The following is a 27843-nucleotide window of genomic DNA, read 5'->3' as shown; positions in this document are numbered from 1 at the left end:
ATGAAAAAATACTCTGAATCATTATAAGAAAAATTCAAATGAAACCTCTGAAGTAGTGCCTCACCCCCTTCAGATTGACAAAGTTAAAAAAAGGAACATGACAGATGCTGGCAGGGCTGGGGGAAAAAACAGCTGCACTGATGCCCTCTTGGTCCACCTGTGCATTGGTCCAGTTAAAGTTATTATCTTTGTGAGCTAGCAGAGCTGTTACTAGTGACCACAATCAGAGAGAGTAATTTGGTCACTGAATTCATTGGTAACTTTAGAGAGAATAATTTCACTCAAGTGAAGATGTCAGAAGTCAGATCGAAGAAGCTAGTGGAGTGAGGAGATAAAAGGCAGCTTTTTCAAAGAATTTGAGAAAGAGAAGACAGAGTGCAGGGATTTGAGGGAATGATAATGTCTAGGGAAGGTTTTTTTAAAGGATGAGTCTTGGGCATGGTGGAGGGCAGTGGGGAAGGACCCAGTAGAAAAGAAGAGAGTGGAGGTGAGAAAGAAGTGGGGGAGGACTTTTTTATATGAACTGATGAATTAAGTAGTACCAAAAGAAAAAACTTGGTGACTTCCACAAAATAAATGAAAATATTGCTAAAAAGAAGTCAAGCTCCCTGTACAGCAGGTCAAAATCCTGGATTCTTTGTCACATATAGTCCTTGGATCAAATATTAGCTTAACTACTTTCTTTTATTACAAGGGTCAGTTCATTCTGGAAGGGTTTGTCAGGGATCTTGTTCCAACAATGACTGTGTATAAAGACAGACAGAAGTCATTGATAAAACATTTTTTAAAAAAAATAATGTCAGGCATTCCATTCTGTGCACCACCATTTCTTTTTTTTTATTGTTTTTTGAATTTTACAATTACCCCCAATCTCTCTTCCCTTCCCCTACCCTCACAAAAGGCAGTCTGATAGCCTTTACATTGTTTCCATGCTATACATTGGTCAAAATTAAATGTGTTAAGAAAGGAATCATATCCTTAAGGATATGATTACATACCTTTTTTAAAAAATTTATATTAAAGGTAATAGTCTTTGGTAATAGTTTTTGGTCTTTGTTCTTTCTGTGGATACTGGTGGTATTCACCATCGCAGATACCCCAAAATTGTCCCTGATTGTTGCACTGATGAAATGAGCAGTACCATTAAGGTTGATCATCACTTCCATGTTGCTGTTAGAGTGTACAATGCTGTTCTGGTTCTGCTCATCTCACTCAGCATCAGTTCATGCAAATCCTTCCAGGTTTCACTGAATTCCCATCCCTCCTGGTTTCTAATAGAACAATAATGTTCCATAACATACATATACCACAGTTTGTTCAGCCATTCCCCAATTGCTGGACACATTCACTCAATTTCCAATTCTTTGCCACCACAAACAGAGCTGCGATGAATATTTTTTTGCAAGTGATGTTTTTACCTTTTTTCATGATCTCTTCAGAATATAGACCCAGTAGTAGTATTGATGGGTCAAAGGGCGTTGCCCTTTGGGCATAATTCCAAATTTCTCTCCAGAAAGGTTGGGTGAGTTCACAGCTCCACCAACAATGCATTAGTGTCCCAGATTTCTCACAACCCTTCAACCATTGATCATTGTCCTTTCTGAGATCAAATTGGCCAATCTGAGAGGTGTGGGGTGGTACCTCAGAGATGTTTTAATTTGCATTTCTCTAATCAGTAATGATTTAGAGCAATTTTTCATATGACTATAGATTGCTTTGATCTCCTCATCTGTAAATTGTCTCTGCATATCCTTTGACCATTTGTCAATTGGGGAATGGCTTATTTTTTATAAATTTGACTCAATTCTCTTTATATTTTAGAAACGAGTCCTTTGTCAGAAATACTAGTTGCAGGGCAGCTAGATGGCACAGTGGATAGAGCACTGGCCCTGGAGTCAGGAGTACCTGAATTCAAATCCGGTCTCAGACACTTAATAACTTCCTAGCTGTGTGGCCTTGGGCAAGCCACTTAACCTCATTGCCTTACAAAAACCTTAAAAAAAAAAGAAATTACTAGTTGTAAAAATTGTTTCCCAATTTACTACATTTTTTTAAATCTTGGTTACAGTGGTTTTGTCTGTGCAAAAGTTTTTTGATTTAATGTAATCAAAATTATCTAGTTTGTTTTTAATAATGATTTCCATCTATTCCTTGGTCATAAACTGCTTTCCTTTCCATAGATCTGACAGGTAAACTATTCCTTGATCTCTTAGTTTGCTTATAATATTGTCTTTTATGTCTAAAGCTGTCTAAAGCATTTTGATCTTATCTTGGTAAAGGGTATGAGATGTTGGTCTGATCCAAGTTTCTGACATACTAACTTCTAATTTTCCCAACAGTTTTTATCAAAGAGAGAGTTTTATCCCAGAAGCTGAACTCTTTGGGTTTATCAAACAGCAGATTACTGTAATCGTTTCCTTCTATCTCTTTTGCACCTAGTCTATTCCACTGATCCACCATGCACCATCATTTCTGAGTGACCATACTCACAGCTGACATTTTGGTTGTGCTTTGAGTTTTGCACAGCATTTGAGAATCCATTATCTCATTTGATCCTTCTCAATCACCCTGTATGATTAGTCCTTCAGATATTAATCCTATTTTACAAGCAAGGAAACTGAGTCACTCAGCTAGGGGGTATCAGAGATTCAGTCCAGGTTTCTGCCAGGCAAGAGCTCTTTCCATACCTGATGCTGTCTCCATTATCTATCACCCTATAATCCAAAGCACAAATCCTATGGGGTCACTACAGCAGAGTACATTTTTGGTGCATGATGTCATGGCAAGGGGGCTGACTTTGGAGTCAGAAGAAATAGATTTTCTGCTAGCTCTGTTGATGGCAGCTCTCAGGAAGATCCTTCACCTCTTGGACCTCCTTTTCTTCATCCATAAAATAAAGAGACTGGACTAGATTCAAGATTGAAGAAACCTTAAAGGCCATCCTTTGCTTGACAGATGAGGAAACTGAAGCATAGGAAGCTTAGGTGACTTAGTCAAGGTCACAAACTGATGATGCTGGTTTTTATTTAGGGTGAGAAATAATTTGGGAAAATACCACCTGGACTTTGTTTCAAATTTGCTGAAAGAAGATTGCTTATGGGGAAAGTTACCATTGAGTCCAAAAGACAAGGAAGTGTGCAAATTATTTTAGAAGCAGTGATGTCAGCAGGCCTAGAAACCCCCCAAAATGGCCACATTTAGAGAGAAGTAAGATCCAATTAACTGGAGTATTGGGGGCCCATCCTTTCCACAGACTAGTCAAGGAGAAGTTGGATGTAGAAATGTTCATCAAGAAGTGGGTCAGAGGGGCGGCTAGGTGGCGCAGTGCATAGAGCACCGGCCTTGGAGTCAGGAGGACGTGAGTTCAAATTCAGCCTCAGACACTTAATAATTACCTAGCTGTGTGGCCTTGGGCAAGCCACATAACCCCATTGCCTTGAAAAATCTAAAAAAAAAAAAAAATGGGTCAGGTGAATGGGAAAGGGCATCCAGTAGAGGGGCAGGTGAAGTGCAGGAGATGTGGATGTCCCTCCCCCCCAAGGACTAGTGCCAGCCTTGTTTTCTCCTTGCTAAAGATTCACCCCTGTCCTGGATCATCCAAGATGACATACACAGATTTTTTTTTAGATGATTGAAAAAAAGTGACTGTAATCACCTCAGGATGTTGACAAGAGGGAGCAAAATTTCTGTCAGAGCTGCAGGCAGAGATGGGATAGCTGTTCAATTATTAATTGACCAGACGACAAACTCACCTTGTTCATAAAAATCTTTACCCTGGTTATCTGTGCCTATCAATTTATTGTATTGCCACAATTTTATTTGGGGCATACATTTTTGCCCCTGTACAAGAGAGCTTCCAGCTCTTGGACTCTGGCATTCTTCATAGAATTTCTCTTTTGTTAGTGAATCACTTTTAAGGAACTGAAAAAAGTTTGTTTTCTGAAGATGTTTATTCTCTTTTCACTTCCTGATTTTTGTCTTCTTTTATGCTGAAAGGCTTGGGGCTAATAAGGCTCCCATTGATAAACTTTCTTTGAAAAAGGACTGTAACCAGGTTTCTTATCTGTGGTGTTTGGCAGCTGATTGTCAGCAAAGGTGAGCCCTTACTTGTCCACGGTTCAGCAGACCCACAGAGTGATCAGCCCTGCCAACACTGCTGGCCTCTGCTCAGCAGGCACTGTGGCTTTGCCATGGCCAGTTTTAGTGCTGCAGAGTCAAGAAATGCCAGGATATAGTCTGGCAGGGGAAGGGAATGGGCCATGATAATAGCCATGTAATAGGGGAAGTTTCTCAAGACTTCACATTTAAATGTAGGATTATGTTCAAAATTATATATTTACCAGAATTTTTCAGTCTTTATTTATAATCTTGTCAAATATGGTAATCACAGACGCCAAAGATTTGTCCTTAATACGTTGTCTGGAACATACAAAAGTCTATGCAAAATAAGCCCAGGGTAATTTGGAGGCACTTGGGAACAGTTGGAATCAGAGAAGAGTCTGACATGAAATGTTGTTGAGCTGAGGGTCTGATTTCAAGAAGGGGAAGTGAAGAGGGAAAGCACTGCATGCTTGGATGAGGAGGGGGAGGGTCTGGCTGGACCTCTGAGCATTGAGAACAGGACAGGAGAAGGAGGTTGGGGCCTGCTGATCTGAGTGGTTTGAAGCTAGCTAGTCAGAGGAATCTTGCTTAAATAGAAGTTCTGGAAGAGTGCCATTTACTATTAATAATGGTAACTACTCACTCATTTGTATAGCACTTTAAATTTTGCTGAGTGCTTTCTTTTCTCTTAATCCTGAGGCAAGGGGCCTGCAAGTATTCTCAGTGTTAGAGAAGTGGAAACCATCACAATTTAACTGACTTGCTTATGGTCACATAGTCCCTTGTAAGGCAAGATCACCCAGGTTGATGGGTTACATGGATGGTATTGATGGAGATAAATGAAATTATAGTAGAACTTTATTCTTAGTGAAAAGAGCACTGAATTTAGAGTAAGAAGACTCATTTGCTGGTTAGTATTTTTTCATTATGGGTGTGTCATAGCAGAAAAGCATGACTACATACAGGAATATGAAGTCCCCAGGTTACCAGAGCAGATACAGTCTTTTGTGTCCAACAGTACAGCCTATAATTTGTGATAGTCATTCTATACTAACTGGACACAAGCAGGCAGACCTCTCCTTGAGAGCCAGTTTATCTTAGCCACAGCAGAACCATTGTGCCTTGATCCTTCTACAGCTGTGACCTCTACAGCAAATAGATGGCTCTGTAATAAACAGAAGATGAATACTCGACCCATGAAACAAGGTCCCACAGAAAAAAAAGAGAAAAACAGCCCAGCTGAATAACCTCAAAATTTCTAAAACATGAAATTGTGTGGCTATGTGGAAACAGAACCCTTGTTATTTGACGACACCTTAAGAAATGCAGGTGAAAAAAAAGTTTGTTGAAGTAAAAAAAATCTTATAAAATCTGATGATTCACAGCCACCTGTCTGGGCCAGCACAGGAGATTAAAGAAGATGATGTGTTTGAATATGAGGTTGGTAATCAGTGTCAGAAAACAAAGCTAGACATTTTTCAATCACTTGTTAATCCATTTTAGCATGGCAAAATACAGATTTAGAGAAGTGATGAAGAAATTGAGAGCCCAGTAACAACCCACTTCCTTATTGGATGAAAGACTGATAATGAAAGAATAATTAATCAGTACCAGAAACTGATTCTGTATGAGGCTAAATGTCCAATGAAGATGTCCCACTTAAGTGCATCTGGTAATTTTCAACTTTCTCCAGGGAAAGAAATGGAATTATCAACCAGCCAAGATGGTGGAGTAGAAGGCAGTAAGTTCAGTTGTCCCCCCATCATTACTCCCCAAACATCTAGAAAATGCATCAGACTAAGTCCTGATTGGGAAATTCAAGAAAAAAAGAATCACACCCAAGAGCTTATTGGTTCCACCATCAGTATTGGAAAAGGGATTGGCTTCTACCCATTAAGCTTTCTTCAGGTTCAGGAAGTGGCTTTTCAAATAACATCTTTAGTCCATGGCAACCAGGCAGCCACCATAAGACCCCAACTCTTTCACCCCGTATAAGCCACCTGGTCTTTCTCAGAAACCTCGCATAGATCTTAGTCAAGGTAGCATTTTTAGCTCATCACAAAGTGAGTCACGACCTAAATTCTCTATTAAATATTCACAAACTTTTGCATTAGTACATTCCAAGACAACTTCTTGGTCAGTGGAATGATAACATTTAAATGTACAATGGGGCCCCCAATTGTATCAGTTTTGCAGAGCTGAAAGCAAGTCTTTTATCGATTATATGTACTTTATGTTTATCTTATTGAAGGTTTTTCTGTATCTGCATATGCATCTTTGTATATAACTTTCTAATAAGTTGCCATCCATGTTCTTTTTTTTCTTTAAAAAAAATTAGTCTGGGGGCATCTAGGTGGTGCAGTGAATAGAACACTGTATTTTTGCCTTACTGAGAGCAACCAAAAGAGTGCTCTGGTCAGTCCTGGCTTCTAGGAATGGTCATTTGCTGTTTGGAAGACATATTAGACAGGGGAAGAGACTAGATCCAGGGAGAAGAGTTCCAGTTGTCTAGTGTATTGATAACAGCCTCAAGTATGAGAGCTTTTATAAAGAGGTGAAGGTAGAATGGATAAGACTTAGCAACTGGATGGGTCTTTTTCTTTGTCTACCATGTCCCTCTCCCATACTTGGACTAGATATAGAATTAAAAGTATTCTTATTGTATTTAGAGCAATAGAAGGTTGGAGATAGTGTTGTTATCAGGTCATTTTTAGTCATGTTAAATGACCCTATTTATGACTCCATTTGGGGTTTTCTTGGCCACTATACTATAGTGGTTTGCCATTTCCTCCTCTAGCTCATTTTATAGATGAGGAAACTGAGGTAAAGAGGGGTAAATGACTTGCCCAAGGTTGTACAGCTAAGTGTCTGAGGTCAGATTTGAACTCATGTCTTCCTGATTGCCAGCCTAATGCTCTATCCCCTGATCCATATAAGTGCTTCCTAAGAGATGGTAGGGACCTTAAAAATCCTTTAGTCCAAACACTCATTTTAGAAATAAAGAAATTGGTTTTAACCTGATAGAAGTCACACAGCCAATCGTAGTAGAACTAGGCTGAGGCCCTGATTTTCTTGACTCCTAGGCCAGTATCCTTTCCACTATAAAAAGAGCTTTCATTTAAAATTTTAAGAACCTTGTTCATGATTTCAAAAAACAAATGTATTTAACTTGTTTTTGTCATATTTTTCTCTCTAAAACAAAAACTACCCCATCAGTAATCCTTAATAAATCCTTAATAACAAAAAGTTTTGGACTCCATATCTAGAAGAAAAAATTTAAGGCCATTCATCAGAGGGGTCAAACACACCGAAGTGAGACAAGTAACTAGGAAATAGTTGAGAAAATAAATAAAATAAATAAAAATAATAGAATACTATAGAAACTGTTAATATGTGGTTTTCTAAGACAATAGTCACCCCACAGAGATCTTCTATATAGTTTGACACCACCGTTCTGCAGCATTTCTAAGCCTGGCTCATATTATCATAGAGCAGCCACTATGATTCATCCAAGTAACTAAATGGGTCATTGTCAGTCCCCCACTTTTCATGATTCTCTCAATGACTCCCCATTAAACAATTCTGTAAAGTATCACTTGTAGGAGCAGAGACATCAGAACTGGTTGAGCTCATGAAGATTATTTAGTGCAATATCATTTTACAGAGAGGAGCCTGAGACCCAAGATCATATAGAGAATTAGGTGGCCAATCCAAGATGCCAGCTGAGGCCTTCGGGCACTCAGACCATTGCTGCCCTCAGCTCTAGTCTCTCCACCTAGTGTGAGGGGTGCTAAGACACCCAGTGCTGTCACTGGTACCTTCCGGGATCTCCATGCACATTACCTCAGCTCAACTTTCAGCTCCCAGACCAGCTCTTCTTTCCAGACCTAGTGAGAACTGTGTAGAAAGTGAGCTTGTTTTTTGCCTGGGAAATATTCAGACCAGTCATGGTAAGGATGACTTGTTTGCAAGGGGGGGGGGATTATTTTTTGCTTTTTTTCCCCCACTGTCATCAGTCTCTTTAGTTCTTACACAGTTCCTGATATTTAGAAAATACTCGGAAATGGTTTCTGATTGATTAATTTGTAGTAATAATAATTATTATTTATTGCTAAAATTTATAGTGTATTTTTAGGTTTACAAAGCATTTAAATATAATTGTGTATTTTACATATAAAACCTTACCTGAGCCTCACAATAAATCTGTGAAGAAACTAATATACTAAGTTAGTGCAAATATAATGGTTCCTATTTTGCAGAGGACACTGAGTCTCAGTGGTATTTAATGACTTGCCTGGGGTCTCTCAGTTAGTAAAAGATCCCTAGGGCAACATTCTTCTCTGTACACTATGCTGTCTCCCCTTTTTTGGGACTTAAGGACCTAGCAGATGGGCAGACAAAAGAAAAACTTGGCCACTGTTGACTCTCTCTTCTTTTGCTCTTGGCCTGTGGTTTAAGTGGGATAGGGAATTCCCTTCTGAGGAAGGTCCCTCTTCCTAATTTGGGGGCCAGTCTGCTGGTTCACAGCTCTTCTTGGCTGCCTGTTGGTTCTGTTGACCTCTAAAGGCTAAATGTATTACCAGGCTAGGATTGAGGTAAATTTAGAATAAAAAGAGAAGGCATTTGATAGCCTTCCTTTGCAAATCAGTCCCCTTCCAGATGACTTACAATGAGGCATGCTTTCTACCCCTGAAGAGTTGATAGATTCAGTGGAGCTGAAGCCTAGATTTCTTTTGGACTTGGCTGATGCTAGAACTTGTTTTGTGTGATAATACATATTTTTAAGGGTTTTGTTTTTCTTATTTTGTCAGTGGTTGGGGAGAGAATGTAAATTTGGAACTGAAAATAAACTGAATTTAAAAATTAAAAATTGCATTTAAAACTGATGAAGAATTTTAAAAGAATGATATTGTCAGTTTAAATATTTTAATAAAATATGAAGATGTGTACAAGTATAGAATTATATATTATACTAATTCACATAAAGCATTCAGTAATTTTGTTTTGTATGTTTAACCGTATCAGGTTGCTTACTGTCCCAAGGGTGTGGGGCATGGAAGAGGGAGAGAATTTGAAACTCAAAATTTAAAAAGATAAATGTTGAAAAATATTTTTACATGTAACTGGGGGAAATGAGATATTATTAAAAATATTTTTATATTTGGGGGTGATATTAAAAACATCTTTAATTCAGAAATTTTACTCCCAGATATTTTTCCTGTGTTTCACGTGTTCTGATTGGATGGAAAGAATAATTACAGAACCATATAGGTGATAGTAATTATTATATTTACCTAATGTTGGTGTCTAATAATATCCCAAACAAAATGCTGAAGAACTCTTTAAATCCTCTAGATGTTGGGGTGTCTAGTTGAATTAGGAGCATTTGTTAAATATTAATTTTTCAAAGCTTTAATTTCTAATAGAAAGTCTTCACTCTAAACAGATCTCTGTCTCAGAGAGAGGCAGTCTCTCTCATTACAATATTTGTTAGCTGTTTCTTTGAACCAAAGTTATAAAGACATAATATGCTAAGATTAAATTAGCCAGATTACCTCTGTATTATTAAATTAACCAAAAACGTATTAAGTGTCTTCTAGGTGCAAAGTACGTCCAGGATGTCTGAAGTGTGTTTTTCAATTCTTTATTCACTATATTAATAAACTAGGATAGGTGTTTCTATGGTGTCAAACCCTTTCCTTTTGGTTGTACAATGCAGAGATTTCACACTTTTTCAAATTATCCAAGTCTTCTGATCTTAGTTTCTTCATCTTGATAGCAGCAGTCAGAGAGGAAGGGAGAAATGCTTAGATTTCAGATCTTTGCTGCCTTTTCAAATCTGCAGAGAGGAAGGTGAGGAAAACCAGAGGCAGAAGGGTTATCTGTGGGTTTCGCTATTTGTGCCGACTGTTTACATGAGAAGAGTGAGAATCAGCAACAGTTTTAGTCAAAGTCTGAAAGCTCTTTAAAAAGAAGAATTCTCCCTGGAAATTCCAATATAAAAATCCCATCAAGCTACCTATCAAATTCAGCAAACACATTGAGGACCTTCTGTGTGGGAACAGCTAGGCCTCTGGGAGGATCCCAATGCAAAAAACATCTGCTCTTACAGGGCTTGTGACCTCAGAGAGATTCATATGACCTAATTAAAGACAAAGGAGATAAAATGCTCTGAGAAGAAGCTCTTCATTCCTCATTAATCAGGTGTGAGATGGAAGGGCAAAGGGGCACAGCTTTAGGATGCAGACTCAGGACTCCCAAGCTGCAGATGAAAACTGAGGTCCAGGTCAGGGAAGCTACTCAACCTCAGGTTGCACAGGTCAGGTGCCTGACACAGGATTTGAACCCAGTACTCTTGCCATTGTAGCTCATGGGGCAGTCCCCCTTCAAAGCCTTGAGTTACCTGATCTGCATAAAAACAGATTAGTTTAGAAGGATCTCGAGTGAATGTGGACAAGGTTCTTGTTCCTTTTTTTTAGACAATGCTGATCATACCAAGATGAAGACAAACCAAGGCAGGTTGGCCCGGCTGAGGTGGGCCTTGTGAGTCTGCTTGGACATCTCTCTGAAGATGGAGTTGTCCACTCACCGGTGCTAATTGGTTCCAAGTTTCTGAAGTCCATAAAACTCAGTCTACCCTGTGATGAAATCTTACCCATTTGGACTAAGTGGGTGGAAATCCAGACTGATGAGAGAAGCTCCACTTCTCAAAAGCTGTTTTCTTATTTTCCAGAACAGTCAGGAACTTACACAAGGTGAACAAAGTGTTCCCTTGGACCAATGGAATAGGAATGATGATCAGTGACTCTGTTTGCTCCTGGGCTCCTCTAAAGGATTATTTGTTCTTTTAAGTGAGTTCAGCCATCAAGATTTCACTTTTCATTTGATTAACTCCACCATGTAGTTTACAAAAAGTAAATATGAAACTGATTTCAATCAGTTCAAGGAACATCAGTTCAGTTCTGTTTATAGGAGGCAGTGCGGTACAGACAAAAGAACCAGGACCTTGGAGTCACAGGATGTGAGTTCTAGTTTCAACACTGCTGCTGACTCGGTGACCTTGGGAAAGTTACTGAACCTCTCTGGGCCTCCAGAGTTGGGCTGGGTGAAAGAGAGCTCACAATTCTGTTATGTCTGTGTGACAGAGAGAGATGGAGAGATGGGGAGATGGGAGGAGGGAGAATGCAAAAAAAAAATGAGTAATACAGAAATACAGGGTAGAATAGAGTAGGGCAGAGGAAGGATTCAGGTGAAGTACTCCGAAAATTCATCGGAAGGACCGCGGGGAAGACTTCATGGAGGGGCAGAAGCACCTGATTTGCATCTTGAGGGAAGAGAAAAGGGGACATTGAAGGATGTGGGAATGTCCTATCCAGATGCATAGAAGCAAGAGAAGAGTTAGTGACCAAACCTCAGCTTTAGGTTTTTAGTTTAGCAGCTTTTTGTGAGATGATTTGGAACAAAAAAGAGACCGGAGGCAGAAAAGCCAATAAGGAGGCCTCTCTGTTCGTGGTCCCAGCAGAAGGTGATGAGGGTCTGAACTAGAGGAGTAGGAGTAGCTGTGGAGAGTGGTGGGCTAATGTGACCGAGACTATGAAAGCTCTTGTGGCTGAGGGAGGGGGGAGGATCCAGGATTTCTTGATGGTTACAAACCTGGTGTCTGGAAGGATGGGGTCAGGCCCTTGAGAGAATCAGGAAAGATAAGAAGGGGCTAAGTCTAGGGGAGAGGATAATGATTTGTTTGGGGACCTGTGGAACTCAAGATACCTCCAGAACAACCAGTTGGTGAGATGGTCCTGGGGTTTAGGGGCAGGTGGGCCGGTCATTAGTCCAACTATCAAATTGCCTCTTCCTTGGAGCCTTCCTGAGTCTTGCCTGCAGTATCTGCCAGCTGTGTGGTCCCCCTGCCCCATGTATTGTTAATTGTTTCATCCCTCTGGACTCTGAGAGCTGAGTATGTTACACAGTGGGCACTGTATAAGGAAGCTTATTCTCTTCCCTCTTAATGACAGTAACCAACATTTCTCTTGCAATGGAAGATTAGCAGAACACTTTTACCTACCTTGTTGCATTTGATCCTCACAACCACAGATCCCATTTTATAGATAAAAATATTGAGGTAAAGGCTTCCCTTTGAACAAGGGTTGAAAAAGTAGCTCTGGGATCTCCCAAAACTCTCCCATGTGCCACATGCTGCTTGGAAAAGGACTTTAGTGAATGGACCTTTTTAATGGATATTTATGGGCATGTGGCAGTTAGAATTTGGAATTTTATTGGGATTTTAAAACCCTATTTTGGGTCACATCAAGTAAATCTGTGTGGGTATTAGAGAATTGCAGTTTGAAGAGTAGGGCACATGGTTATGGCTCTGGATTATTTTATGCTGTTTGAAATCCTTATTTAAATGATTGTTTTGGGGGCAGCTAGGTGGCGCAGTGGATAAAACACCAGCCCTGGAGTCAGGAGTACCTGGGTTCAAATCTGGTCTCAGACACTTAATAATTACCTAGCTGTGTGGCCTTGGGCAAGCTACTTAACCCCCATTTGCCTTGCAAAAAAACCTTAAATAAATAAATGAATGAATGAATGAATGAATGAATAAATAATGATTGTTTTCTTAGTCTAAGAAGTTTGACCCATTGGTTGCAATTTAGAAGTATGGAAAAGCTGGATAGATTGGAGACCTGATACTGTGTGTGTTTTGGTTAATCTTTGGAGCCATTTCTTTAAAAAGACATAACATACCTTTTTTTGGTTCTGTTTTGTTTTGTTATTGTTTCCTATGAGTCTGGCCATAGTCCTGGCTCTGGTCGGATGATCAGACAAACTGTTGGGGTTTTTTTGTTTGTTTGTTTGTTTTCAGAAATAGTCATCCCTCCCACCTCACCATAGTGGCATTGAGGGACCTCCCGTTAAGCCCCAGTGTTTCCGGTCTCAGACAGCCCAGTAACCCAGCCTTGTCTGCCTCCCAGGGGTGTAGGGCCTCCAGGCCAACCACAACATTCAGCACACATGTTGCTCAACCCTTCAAGAATGAAACCCCTTTTCTATCAAGTTCATCTGAATCGTGCTCTGGTTCATCTTCAGAAGCCCTGGGTTGTGCAAGTCCAGGGAGGCAGGTGTTTAGAAAAGCCACCTGCCTAAACCCAGCAAGAATCCTTGGCCCAGGTGGGGAAAATGGCCCTTGTAATCAGACTGCAAGCTCACTCCCTCTTCCAAAAACAAAGATAGCATTTGTGGTCCTGAGGAGAAAATTGGACCTGGGGTTCAGGTTGACCAATAGTTGGATTTAAGCAATGATGTACATAAAAATCATATTTCATATTAGATTTCATTCTCTGAAAAGATCTTGGGAACTAATGGACCTTTCTTTTGGTTGCCAACTTAATATAATGAAATCTTAATCTCTCTGTCTGGGATGTCCTTCCTACTTCCCCTCTTTGCCTTTAAAGGCCAAACTGTCACACTGTCCCTTTCATGAAGCCTGCCTTGATTTTCCCCTGCCCCATCTGTGTGTATGTGTGTGTGTGTGAGTGTGAGTGTGTATACAGTTCTAGGGATGCTACTGGACTTTAAAAAACAATCTGCCAAGGAAGATAGAAATAAAATACTTTCTAAATGCAAAGTATTTTGTGTCTATCTTGGAGATACTTACAGCTGGCAGAGGTCTTCTACAGCAAGAACATTAACAGATTTCTTGGCATGTTTGCCTTTGTAGTGACAAAATTTAATGCATTGATATTTTAGTGGCAAAATTTAAAGAGCATGTGTAAGTGACCCAATGAAATCATAATGCTCAGTTCTTAAAATGAATGAGATAAACTGGTAGTTAGCGGTTTTGATTGGCATGAAGAGATGGGGATGTTTTCTCTTAAGCAGCTCATTTAAGCCCTGAAGCTAGTTTTTACTTAAATGGGCTCCTCAGACTAAATGCACAGTTAACCCCCAGAGGGCCATGATAAAGACAAGGGAGTAAGGATTCCTAGGAATGGCAATAGAGACCGACCCTGGCATTTCCCTGGGATAGAGAACTCCCAGAGGAAGACTTCCTCTCCCAATGCTACAACAGAGAGAGCTGCCAAGTTGAGCAACTGCTGCATTGTTGGGCCATGGCCCTAGGGCCTAGATCTTCCTGGATTCGAGATCTGCTCTCAGTCCACGGGGATGCTGTGCAGAGCTTTTACAGAATGGGAAATCAGTGTAGCTTCTCACTTTTAACTTGACTGATAGAGGACCCGCCATAACAAGAAGGATGAGGAAGCTGAGTGGCCACTTGTTAGGGGAAAGGAACTCAGATTCAGAAACCACTCACCGCCACCCCCCACTGCTGACTTCTCAGCTGCCCCTTTACATGTGTTTCCTGATTCGTGGTACAGCCACCCCTGCTGTTCTTACAGAAAGAAAACTCAGTGTGACCTCCCCAAGGAAGGGTACCCCAGTCCCCTTGTTCTTTGTCCTGGTCAAATCTGAAGGCCCAAGCAAAAAATGCCATGGTGAGGATCAGTGGAGGGAAGGAGGAATGTTTGGCTTGGAGAGAAGGTAGCGATTAGATTGATTCTGCTTGTTTCCAGAAGGCAGAAGTAGTAATGGATGAGAATTGGGAAGTAGAGAAATTTGGTTTGCCATCAGGGAAACCTTTCCAAGCTCATACTGTCTGAATGTGGAATGGGCTGTCCCCAAAAGTCATGGCTTCTCCCTTAACTGGAGAGGGTCAGACAAAAGCCGGATGACCACTGCTTGCACATGTTGTAATAAGGATACTTTGCAGATACATCGGTCAAGCTAGATAACAGAAGCCTCCCCCTGGCAGAGGTCTTGTGCTAGGCAGCACAGGGCAGTGGAGTCAGGACAGAGGTACAGGACCTGGAGGCTGGGCAAGTGTTTTTGTTTTGTTGGGTTTTTTTGTTTGTTTTTTGTTTTTTGTTTAGGTTTTTGCAAGGCAAATGGGGTTAAGTGGCTTGCTCAAGGCCACACAGCTAGGTAATTATTAAGTGTCTGAGACAGGATTTGAACCCAGGTACTCCTGACTCCAGGGCCAGTGCTTTATTTGCTATGCCACCTAGCCGCCCCTCGTGGGCAAGTGTTTTTAAACATATGATATGATTGAATTAAATTTAATTCTTTTTTCAAACACACAAAACACAGCAAAAGTAGGATAGTCGTCTTTTTTAAAACAGCTATTTTTTTATTCCTTTTCACAGAGAAGAACCTTGTATATGCAGAGGAAAAAATTCTTCAGAAAATACATGAGGTTTTTAATTTTGAGAAGTCATCAACAAAACATGTCTCCTGTTGGTATGAGTCCCAAACTTAAAAAAAAAAAAAAAATGACACTTTGACCCAACTTGTTGCTAACTTCATTTCTCAGTTTTGAGTGTTTGATTGTAAAGATTGATATCAGTATTCTGGTCTGATCATTTGTCATTTGTTCATGTGAAAGCAAGAGGCAAAATGATGGGGTGGGGTGGATTGAGAACTGACCTTGGAGACCAAAGGTCTGGGTCCAGGTCCCACTTCTCTTGCATCCTGGCTGTGTGACCCTGGCAGAGTCTGGTCATCTGTCGCTGCCAGACAAGCCTCCTAAGACTGCAAAGGGCCAAAAAGTTGCTGACTCGCATCAGTAGTCACTCACACCTGTGAAACCACAGATCCAGGCCCTACTTCTTGCACCTTTCATGTGAAGGTAGATGAAAGTGCCGAAGGCTCTGAGATGTGACAAGAATCTAAGCAAGGGCTTAGATTCATTCACTCGGTTTCTCTCAAGTAAGGGAGATGAGATGTGCAAAAAATGAGCATGATATGGCCTGGAACCAGTAGGGCCTGTCTAGCTAGTTGATTCAGCCCTCAGATTCTCCAGAATTGGAATGGGAGAGGATCACCTGGGTCAGCTAAGAGGCCTGGAGGGTAGGGGATGGGAGGAGGCTGGAAACTAGGAGAAGAACTCTGACCATGGAGAAGCACTTAGCTGACATTCATCACTCCCCCTCGCAACCCTAGTTCTGCCAAAGTCCAGGGTCCCCCCACATGTTCCCAGAAAACTGGTGCTTTGGTGTGATTCTGAGTTTATAAAGGTTGGCAGTGACCAGATCTGCTAACTTTCAGTTGATGACCAAGCCCAGTATTTTGTGTATGGGGTATGTGTGTGCCCACAAACACTTACCATGTCCTGTTTAATGTAATGATGACCTAGCCTCTCTCTGCACACTCACTTCTTCTGGTAGGTGTTTGTTAAATGTATTCAACCAAATTTTATCATTTGGCAGTCTGGGCTTCTACCTCTTTTCTTTTGCCTGTGATTATTGGCAGAACCCTCAGAGAACCCAGCAATTTCTGTGATCTGAGAGGTCAGAAAATGGCATGGCCTTTCACTTCCTCTCCTTTCCTTGAGCACTAAGCTGTGTCCCCACATGTTCACTCCTCATGTGGGATCCTTCACAATGTCTATAGCAGTGCCATGACTCGATGCTAAGCCTTGCTTGGGACAAATATTCTCTTTAAAGATTTAACCAGCCCAGTCTGACTTCAGAGTGGATGGAGCAAAGTGATTTCTCCCATCTAGTTTAAAAAGATGGACTTTTTACTTATTTCCTACACTAACACTGGAGAAGAGTATATAATCCAGTATTTAAGTTTGCAGTATTTAAGACACTTGATCCCGGATTCACCAAAGCAGCTGTTTCTCTCTCTTGCTTTTCCCTGTCCCTTTGTCAGTCCACCACCTTAGGGTCGGTGCATAAATCACTGAGACGTAATCACTTTGTGGTGCCCTGAAGTTCTTGCACCTAAGATTCTGTCGAAATGCCTATGTTAAACGAAGGCCTCTTTTCTTGCTGTCATCACTCTCTTAATTCTAAACTTTTCTGAGGACAGGGTAATGATTCCTGTGAACCAGATGTTGTTTGATAGCTCCCTAATAACAAATTGAGGGTGCTTATTCTGACCTGATTCCCATTCATTCTTTTGATGGGGAACATATGTGGAGACAGTCAGCTTAATAAGGCCTTATCATTTGGGTGTAGTTGGACACTTGACTTTTCTCTTTTTTTGTTATACCACCTACCATATGGTAAGGTCCCAGCTGGGGGGAGCAGCTGGACTGTCTTGACATCAGAGGCTTGAGGCCTTGGAGTTTTCGGTGAAGACGAACTTTCCTGCTCAAATTTCCCTTCCTGTATGTGATTGATCTATGAACCATTTTCACTCTGGGGCTTTTCATAAAAACTGTTCTTCAGCATTTCCTGTGCAGTGCTGGTCTGACCCGGCCTGGCCCAGATTGCTTGTGCTAAGCTGTCAGAGGTTTTGGATTTGCTCATGTTAAAAAAAAAAAAGCCCTTGGAGGAAATGGTTAATATGCAAAAATCTGCTGGTTTGTGTACTCCTAGCCATCAGATTTTCTGCTGATTAGGTTGAAGCCAGCTTTCTACATAAAGCAGAGTGAACTGAAAATTAGATGTTGCATGGTACCTTTAGGTAAAGGAGGATTTGAATCAATGCTCCTTTTGAGTTCGTTGGTCCTCATTGTAAGACATGACCAAGCCAGAGAAGAGCCCCTGAAACATGTCCCAGAGAGGGCAGGCTTGATCTTTATGAGGATCAATTGTTAACAAGTTATCATTTCTGGTTTTATATCTTAGGCAGATTGAAGGGAAGCGAGGACTTTTGGCTAAGTCCCTGAGCTGATCCTAATTGTCAAAACTATAGTTAAACCTAAAATTTCTTCATTTAAGTCTCAACCCAGATTCTCTCTCTTACTCAAAGTCTGTCCTTTTCCTTCCCCCCCATCTTCAGATCACCTTAAATTTACTTATTCACAGAATGGACTGGAAGCTTCTTGAAGACAGGGACTATTTTACTTTTATCTCCATTACCTGCCTTGTGACTTGTTCATGTTGGGGTGTGGTTGAGCCTCCGGACATATGTTTTCATCTGTGTACATTTATATAGAGGCAAAGGTCTAGAATGTATCATCTTTGATTTTAGAACTTACCTCTAGTCACTAACTGCTTTCTGTAGTTACATAAGGAATGTTAGGCTCTAAAACTCTTCCTCTGCTGGCTCACCGGAAGCACCCTTGGATGATGGGGATGGGTGATGTGGTGCCCCAGGCTTTGATTTTTTTCATTAGTCTGTTTTTGGACAGTTTTTCATTCCATATACTTTGGAGGTGATGACTATTTGGTATGTTGACACTTTTTAGAAATGTTCATTTTTAGCATCAATTTAACATCAATTTTTTTTTTTGTCCAGGTGATTGTAGACAACTGGTCTATGGTAATGTTTCTGTTTAATTTACTGAGTAGCTGCTTAATGTGCTTTTCAGTGGAGTCCCATTAATTGATATTTTAAGTCATTAACACAATATTTTGGTCTTTGACTGGAAGATAGTCCGTCCTCAGTTCTGTTTAGTAATGAGAATAACAGATTTAAGGTTGATAGAAATTATAGCAAGGTGCTTATACCTTCAATCAGTCATTCTTGTCATTGTGTTGGTGTCATAATAAAGAACAGTTTTCTATGTGGGCATCCAATATACTTATTTTAATTTTAAAAATATCCTTGATGCTTTTTGCCTTTCAGACATTTTTTTATATCCTTTCTTTCTCTGACTCTCCATACCAGCAGATCCTTTTGTAACAAAGAAAAACAAAAAACTCAAATTAACTATAAGACAACATATTGCATAGTGTGTTCCAGTGGTCATCCACAGAACACGAATGATAAAAGAAGGCTGGTGGGGCAGCAGGTTGTCCCAGGACAATTTCTGTCTGAGCTTCATCTTACATGCTAAGAAGAGTAGTAAAGTTTCTGAAATGACAATAAGCATGATGCACCAAGATTTACACATGTTACTTTCATTTTCACAACAACCCTACTATTATTAGTCCCATTTTATAAGCAAACAATCTGCCAATATGTGGTTAAAGTACCTGCCATGGGATTTGAATCCAGATCTTTCTGAATCAGACTCTGTCCTAATTTCTAAGGATTCAATCTTGCTAAAGTACATTGGCTCACTCAGAGGTATGGTCAGGTTAAGCACATTCTAGATCAACAACAGTCTTTTCCTTTCTCCAAGTTAGTAGTCAAGGGTTAAAGTAAGAGACAGACTAGACTTGTAGTAGGCCTGAAAGGTCAGTGCTTTGAGAAAGAGGTGGTTTTTAAAATAATTCATATTTATCCTCACAATCTTCTTGCCCCTGAAGTTTCAATGTGTCATAATTATGTAGCACTTTAGGGTTTACAAAACACTTCCCTTACATTAGTCTTTTGAGGCAGGTAGTACAGCTATTATACTCATTTTATAAAGAAAAAAAAAACCAGGCTTTGACAGCTTTAGGGCTTGCTTGTGACCAGGCAGCCAGCATCTGAATCAGAATTTGAATCTGAATCTCTCCTAACTCCAAATCCAATGCTCTGTCTACCTTCTTTAAAGAAGAAATACCACCCACTTGATACAAGAAGGAGGAGAAGCAGCCAGAATGACTGATGACCATCCTTTTTGTTTAATCTTAATCTAACCCAGTTCAGTCTGTCTTTCTAAGAGGTACTAGCTCCCTTGTCTTCCCCAGCATAAAACTGCTCATCCCCCAGCATCTGCCCACCAGCCAGAATTAGTCAACTGTCTTGATGGAGCTATACATGAGTCTTCATTTCCCTAAGCCAGGTCAAATTGAGGACTTGTGAAGACAGTGAGAAGGGGATACCCCCATCTTGGATTCTTCTTACTAGAAGCATTGTTCTTCAAATTAGTTTGTTAAACTCTCACTATGGGTCATACTTAGATCAGCTTAGCCTGAGATTATCTGTTTTCCTTAACCCTTACCGTCACCCCCTGTTGTGTGAATCTACAAAGATCTGGAAGGTCCCTCATCCTCTGGGAAGTTTTTATCCTGGTGGTCTCCTCCTACTTTAGGGGCCCCCTCTTCTCTAGTTCTCCTTCCTTCCTGGGTCTTCCTTTCCTTGACTTCTCTGCACTCCCCTCTCCTTGTCTTGTCAGGCCCTGTCTCTCTTCTCTGCAGATAACTTCCAGAACTCTGTTTCACCCAGCCTCTTTCCCTTCCTCTGTATCTGCTTTAACCGCTGTCTGTGGAATGGTTCCACCTGCGTCTCCCAATAGCACCTCAATTGACCATGTCTAAAATGGAACCACCTCATCTCTCCTCAAAAACTTCTTCCTCCTGACTCCCCTATTTCTGTCAATGCCACCACCCATCTTCCTCGTCTCATCCGCTTAAAACTGTGGTGTCCTACTTCATTCTTCTTTCTCCTCCCTACATCCAGTGAGTTAGGTCTGTCCATCATAGCTGTGTACTCTCTTACAATTCACATGGTCACCTCTCTCCTCTCCCCTCCAGTACTGCAGCCACCTCCCAACTGCTCTCCTTTTATTCTCTTTCCACTTACAAGCTCTTTCATTAACAGCTTTGTCAGACTCATCTCAAAATGGAATCTGAGCTCCTTTGATGCTCCAAAACTTTCACCACTGCTACCCTATGGATTCATACTCCTGAGCTCAGTTCTCTGGAGTTTTCTAGAACCCTGGATGACTCTTCAGCCCTTTCTCCTATTCCTCCAATCACAATACTCCAAATAAATGGAGATCCTCAGGTAGACACCACATTTCCTACTTTACCCTGGCTTCTGCTCTTGCCTCTGAATGTAGAATGAATGTCCTTTTCTTCCTCCTCTTCCCCGTTTCTGCCTATTAAAATCCTTAACATGGTTCAAAGCCCAATTCAAAAGCCATCTGTCCCTGGAAATCTTCCTTTATTCTCTCCTCCTTCCTTCCATTCAGCTTACATCTTCCCCTTCTCTGAACTCTTAGGAAACTGTATTTTTGATATATTTCAAACTTTATATGGCACTACTGTTAAGTAGTATATGCTATAGTATACTTTGTTGTGGTCTAAGCATATCACCCTAATAAGAGTAAATGTTCCTGGAGAATAGTGGCCAGGTCTCATTTGTGTTTATATTGTTATATCATATTATATTAAAGGATGGTACCAGGTGTGAAGGTGCTTGATAAATGTTTGAGTTTATTTAAATGGAATAAAATAAGACCTTGTTAACTTCTGAGGAAGAAGCAACCTCCCAAGTCCCTGGTCACTGCTCCAGGGTTCCCTCTGCAGGTTGAGAAGTGAGAGTACGTTAGGCCTTCAGATAGTTGGTAGAAAGAGTCATTACCTCAGATCACTGCTGGCTAGGGCTGGTGCAGTAACCTCAATTCTGGACATGTGGGAGGACAGCAAGTAGCTAAGGCTCAGGCAGTGGGTCAGGGGCTAATGGCAGACAGCTTGCTTACAGTGGAGAAGGTGTAGGATTTTAGAGCTGGAAGAACCTTCTAGAGATCTAGTACAAACCCCTGCTTTTATAGATTAGAAACTAAAACAAACACGCACACACCCCCTTCCTGGCCCCTGTAAAACACATCTATTGATTGATTAAGGAAGCTGGCTTGCATGACTATGAGGTAGTAGGGTAGGAGACAGAGAATGGGAATTATTTTTTCATTGTTCGGAAAATGGGAGATGCGGGAATTACATTCAAGGCAGTTTGATGCAGTGAAAATGAGAACTGTGCTTTTGGAGTCAGAGGACCTTTTTTGTCTAAATAAGCAAGTGAAGAAATCAGGAAAGAGGGCATCAGGGACCTTCACAGCCACTCCCCACACACTTACTGCTCTGAGACTCATGTTCCCCAGGGTTTGGACTAGAAGCCCTTATGGGTCTCTTCCAGCCCAAAGCATTTGTTAGGACAAATAATTGTGGTGGGTGGGGCATCTGAATGTCTTGCCAACCTGGGATTTGGGGTTGATCTTTCAGCACTTTGGGTCCCCTTCCTTGTATCTTGGCCTGAGTAAAAACGAGAAGTGCTCCCCATGCTCTGGCCCTTGAGAGTCCTGCAGGTTGGGAGCTCCAGGCTAATATTAAGAACAGTGATTTCCCCCACCTTGAAATGATCCAGGACTAAATGCTAACTGGAATAAATCATCTCAGACATTTTTTAATTAAAGATTTTATTTATTTTGAGTTTTACAATTTTTTTCCCTAGTCTTACTTCCCACCCACCCCCAGAAAGCAATTTGTCAGTCTTTACATTGTTCTCATGTTGTACACTGTTCTAAATTGAGTGTGATGAGAGAGAAATCATATCCTTAAGGAAGAAACATAAAGTATAAGAGATAACAAGATCAGACAATAAGATAAGTTTTTTTCCCCTAATTTAAAGGGAATAGTCCTTAAACTTTGTTCAAACTCCACGGTTCTTTATCTGGATACAGATGGCACTCTCCTTTGCAGGCAGCCCAAAATTGTCCCTGATTGTTGCACTGATGGAATGAGCAAGTCCTTCAAGGTTGATCATCACCCCCATGTTGCTTTTAGGTTGTACAGTGTTTTTCTGGTTCTGCTCATCTCACTCAGCATCAGTTCATGCAAATCCCTCCAGGCTTCCCTGAACTCCCATCCCTCCTGGCTTCTAATAGAACAATAGTGTTCCATGACATACATATACCACAGTTTGCTAAGCCATTCCCCAATTGAAGGACATTTACTTGATTTCCAATTCTTTGCCACCACAAACAGGGCTGCTATGAATATTTTTGTGCTAGTTATGTTTTTACCCTTTTTCATCATCTCTTCAGGATATAGACCCAGTAGTGGTATTGCTGGGTCAAAGGGCATGCACATTTTTGTTGCCCTTTGGGCATGGTTCCAAATTTCTCTCCAGAAAGGTTGGATGAGTTCACAGCTCCACCAACAATGTAATAGTGTCCCAGATTTCCCACAACCCTTCATATTGGCCAGTCTGCATCTCAGACATTTTTGACAAGTCCTGAAAAACCTGTGCTCCGGCACAGGAGAATATGGCCTGAGTTCAAGTCAGGTATTGGTGAGCCAGTCACAGGCCCTCCAGCTGTAGGGTGGATGGGACCATTGGTAGAGGAAATTCTGGCCTAGGCACTTCCCACATCAAGGAGAGCACAGGTTCAGGAGGAAATGGTTCATAAATTAATATCCAAAAGGACCTAGGCTTGTGCACTGAAGTCACAGTGAAGCGGCTTTCTTTGTCTTTGAAAGAACTGCCTCCCACTCAGGCATGGAAGCAGTTTAACTCCCAAGCCCTATTAGGTGTCTGCCGGTACAGGGACTAGGGATGCAGAGACAGAACTCAAAGCCAGCCCTTGTTCTCAAGAAACTTTTCTCTATTGGTCCAGGGAAAGGGAGTCTTTGTGTGTCTAGAGGATGATGTCAACTGAGTAATGATTGATGTGTATATCCTGGGATGCGTGTATCCTGACCATCATTTCAAAGTTCAAAACAAAACAAGAAACTCAGCACTATATTAATGTGCATCTCAATCAAGATTCCTCTATCAAGGCTCCTCCCCAGCCAAATCTGATTGGATTAATTGAATTTAATAAACCTTTTCCCAGTTTGCTTTTGCTGTGTGGACCTAAGTAGCCATTTTTTATAAACATGACTTTGGAGTTTCAATAAAGATAACAGCTTTTCCTGAGTAATAAGCAGTAAATAGTGTAAGGGACTGAGAAGGTTCTGTATTTTTCTTTAGTAAGAGAGAATAACAGCAGCTTTGGCAACCTCTCTAATGGAGGCAATCGTATCTTTAGTGAGACTGGAAGATTGGAAAGGAACTGTTTAACTGCCAGTCACTGAGGAATCGTCTGTAAATCCTTTCACATCTGGAGAGAGGAACAGAGAAAAGACAGACATCCTCTACCTCCCTAGAGAACTGTTTTAACCTTTATCTTGAATAAAGAATGAAGATAATTCTTGAAGAGAGACTGGACTTAGCCTTTTTAAGATAACTGAATGGTGGGCTGTGTCATAGAAGTGAGAAGAATGATGATAGTCTGAGATAACTGTGGCTGTGTTAGTGGTCATCATTGATTACCTTGTTAATAAATTTTATGCCAATAACTTTATATAAGCCTTTGTTCTGGGCTCTGTGGGAAACAACAGGCAGCTAGACTGGGCTGTTGTGCATGGGACCTGGGTCTAGAGTCAGAAACCTGGGTTCAAATTTGGCCTGAGACTCTCCTACCTGTGTGACCCCGGGCAAGTCACTCTCCTTTCTCAGTTTCCTCATCTATAGAATGAGGCTAATCATAGCACTTGCTTCCCAGAGTAGTTGTGAGGATCAGGGAGGGTGATATCTTTAAAGCACCTTGCAGATCTTAAGGGGTCCTGGAAGGAAAGGCTTTGGGAGCTGGGAGTGATGCAGAGGATAGACTAGAAAAGGTTTCCTTCAGAAAGTGGAATCTCTGCAGTCTTGAAGGCTTCACAGAAGGGCAGAGGGGGAAGGAGAGAGGAGAAATGGCCGATGGGGAAGAGGTTTCTCTGGTTTATTAAATTAAGTAATCTTTAACAGACCATGATGGGGATTCTGAGCTGGTTAATTGAAAGAGAAGTTGTGGTTGTGTTAATTAGTGAGAAAATGTACAAACATGCCTCTGGATAGCTCTAGAACACAGGGATGGGAACGAATATGTGGATAAGTGAATCAAGAAGGTTCAGTTCACATCCGTTAAGTACTAGAGGCCATGCACCATATTAGCCCCTGAGAATACAAATTCAGTGAGTGACAGAATTCCTAATTTCAAGACATGGAGATTACATTCCAAAGGGATGGAGGAAAACAACAAAGACATGTAAGAATCCAGCAGGTAAAGCAATTTGGAAGCCATTCCTATATATATAATGAAGTGGCTGTGTGAATAGAAAGAGGCTGGAGCTTTTGTGGGGTTAGAAACTATAAGACTTGGCAACTGATAAAATGTTTGGGGAGAAAGAGAATGAGACCTGCTTTAGCTGGGTTTAGCTAGGTGATTTTACAACCTGTGTCATAATCCTAGCCCTTTCATTGTGCCTTAGAATGTGGTTTTGATGAGTAAAGACCAATTAATACTATTGGGATAGCTCAATGGAGCCTGGTCAGCTTTGAAGAGGAGCTTCCTGAAACCTGGGATTTCTTGAATTCCCTGCAATTTGCCCTTTATTTTTAAAGTCCTAAAAAAAACCCAAGATAGGGGCAGCTAGGTGGCGTAGTGGATAAAGCGCCGGCCTTGGAGTCAGGAGTACCTGGGTTCAAATCCGGTCTCAGACACTTAATAATTACCTAGCTGTGTGGCCTTGGGCAAGCCACTTAACCCCATTTGCCTTGCAAAAATCCTAAAAAAAAAAACAAACCCAAAAAAAACCCCCCAAGATTATTGGAGAAAATGGGGGGAAATGGAAATCTCATTGATAAGCAATTTTTCTCGAGTAAACATTCAGCAACCTTAATGAGGTGCGTGTGCCCTTGACTGGATGCAGGTTTTTTCAGACCTGTGCACCTATTTACATATTCTTCCTTTGGCAAGTTTGCTCACCAGCCCTTCCTCAGTGTATCAGTCACGGCCCCAAGTGGCTTTCCTCGGGGGTGGGGTGAGCTGCTGCCCATTCAGATGCCCATGCTCTAGGAAGAAACCTCAGTGCCTCAGCAACAGGCAGGGAGAATTTTTAGCAGATTTCTTTGGAAGTTTACACACTAATTCCCATATGTAATAACCAGCTGAATCTTAGGTCCAGATCTGAGTTCCTGAACCTCAGAGCTGATTTAGGATGGTTTATCATTTCCTTGGGTGTTACCTGTTTATCTTAAATTTGAACCCACAGAATTAAGCTGTCATCATTTTTAGCTCAGTAGGACTGGTTTTCTATGGAAGTTAAATCTCCTTAACATCATTCCTACACTGAATTTTTTGGTGTTTTTTTTTTCCTAAGAGGAGCTATTATAGAAAGCATTGTAATTCTCTATTTGTCAAGAGGCTACATGCTGGGAATGACTAGAGGGTCCTCCTGAGAACCAGGAAAAGCTGAGTTCAAGTCCCATCCCTGACTCATCTCCCAGTATCCTCAGCTGCTGACAGGACTTGATCTACACATCTTTTCCAGGTTGGGAGAAGGGCAATATGCTCACTCTGTATATCTACTTAAGTAGACATACACCCAAATATTCACATGTTTGTGTCCACACATATATTTTATATATTCATACTCACCAGATGGAACAAGTGAAGTTTTTAAAAACTAGCAGCCAATGTTTCTAGGGGCAGTCGCTAAATTGAATTTTAAATTTTCCCCAGTCCTACCAAGAAGCAATTGTTGTCCAAAATAGGACAGAAAAAGAAATATGTAAACCAAAAATCTATTTCTTCCTTTGATCATTCATCTTGTCTTGAGTCCTTAAGTGTCTTCCTCCTAGCTCATTATCTTGTTTGTACGTAGTTGTTTTGTATTGTCTCCTCATTATTAAAGATTTTATTTGAGTTTTACGATTTTTCCCCCAATCTTACTTCCCTCCCCCCACCCCACCCCCACAGAAGGCGATCTGTCAGTCTTTACTTTGTTTCCATGTTGTACATTGATCCAAATTGTGTCTCCTCATTAGACTGTGAGCTCCTTAAAAGCAGGGAGCTCTTTCGTTTTGTGTCGAGGCTGAGCCATAGTAGGGGCTTCTTAACCTGTTGACTTGTTGAGTATGGCTGGTTTTTTTTTCAAAGGTTGTCCTACAACTCGGACTCATCTTTTTGAAGAGAGGAGGAGCAGCATTCTTATTCCCTAAAACCTTGATATCCTTCACCTTCTCTTCTCCTCCTGTCCCCCCAAGGAGAAGGGGAGGTAGAGATAGACTTGCAGACCTAACTTCATCCTTCCCTTGGAAAATGCCTCTTGAGTGTGTTGAGATGCTGCTGCTGCCTGGGGGATCTGTGATGGAAAGATTGTCAGATTGGGGTTCTAAAAGCCTTTAGGAAATACCTACTGACAGAGCTGGTTATGTGGTTGGAACCTTGAGACTGACATGGGTTCCCTTCTGCTCTCCCTCCTCACTGGAACAGAAAGCCATGAGAATGGCAGGTCCAGAGAGGTGGGTGTGGAGCAGGACCTCTAGGAGAGCTTTTTCATTTAAAATTGTGTTTTTAAGGTAGTCAGTTTTTAACTCTTCCTTTCTGATTGGAGCAACTGAAGGCTGTTTCATAGAAAGATAAGAAAAAAGCCAAGGGTATGAAGATGAGTGTTTCCATTCCATGCGCTCAGCCTACCCATCAGCATTATGAATGTGCCGCTTCTTTCTGAAAGTTCATTTATTCCTGTCTGATGGGCCAAGCAGTACTGAAGTAAAGGAATCATTTACATTGTGGGAAATGGGTCAGCATTTGGAAAAATCTCAGATCACATTGAGTCTGCTCCAGAGAAACTTCCCACAATGTGATTTGCAAAGGTTTTTTTGAAGCCTGCTGTCCAGTGGACCTAACACAGAGCTAATAATAACGCTGTTCTTTGGTTCTTTAATCTTCCAGTAATTAAATAGCTGCTCTCTTAGTTAGCAACCAGTTTGAAGCTTTTCTTCTATTCCTGGAGCTCCTTCCTCCCTCCAGGTGGTTTGTAGTCATAAGCTGATTTTGGCATCCTGCCATCATCCCTTCTTTCTAGAGATTCTTTCTCTACCTTCATCAGTGCCACAGATGTTTAAAAATAGAAGTTTTTTAGTAATCCTCCCAAAATCCTGTTGAGCACATTCAGAGCAGGTGCTAACGGTTTCAGTTTACACAAGGGTAACCTGGCCTGGGAGACTTGTGATCACAGTGGGGAAAAAAGGGGACCCCTCCCCCCATGCAGAGGAGGTCCAGGAGGGCCTCCCCCTCCCCCTTCATCCTATCCAGACCTTCTATGTTCT

General features: G+C 41.2%; 1 protein-coding gene and 1 pseudogene across 2 annotated transcripts in view; both read left to right on the top strand.

The window, feature by feature from the left end:
• The window catches only part of RPAP2 (RNA polymerase II associated protein 2), an 89091-nt gene that overhangs the window by 55001 nt on the left and 6247 nt on the right, over positions 1-27843 (top strand). The gene's annotated exons all lie outside the window — the stretch shown is intronic.
• LOC141510827 (transcription factor SPT20 homolog) lies at positions 439-27839 on the top strand (annotated as a pseudogene).

This window comes from Macrotis lagotis, chromosome 2, assembly GCF_037893015.1.
Source record: "Macrotis lagotis isolate mMagLag1 chromosome 2, bilby.v1.9.chrom.fasta, whole genome shotgun sequence".
NCBI lineage: Eukaryota > Metazoa > Chordata > Mammalia > Peramelemorphia > Peramelidae > Macrotis > Macrotis lagotis.
This window is presented reverse-complemented; position numbering and strand designations above follow the sequence as displayed.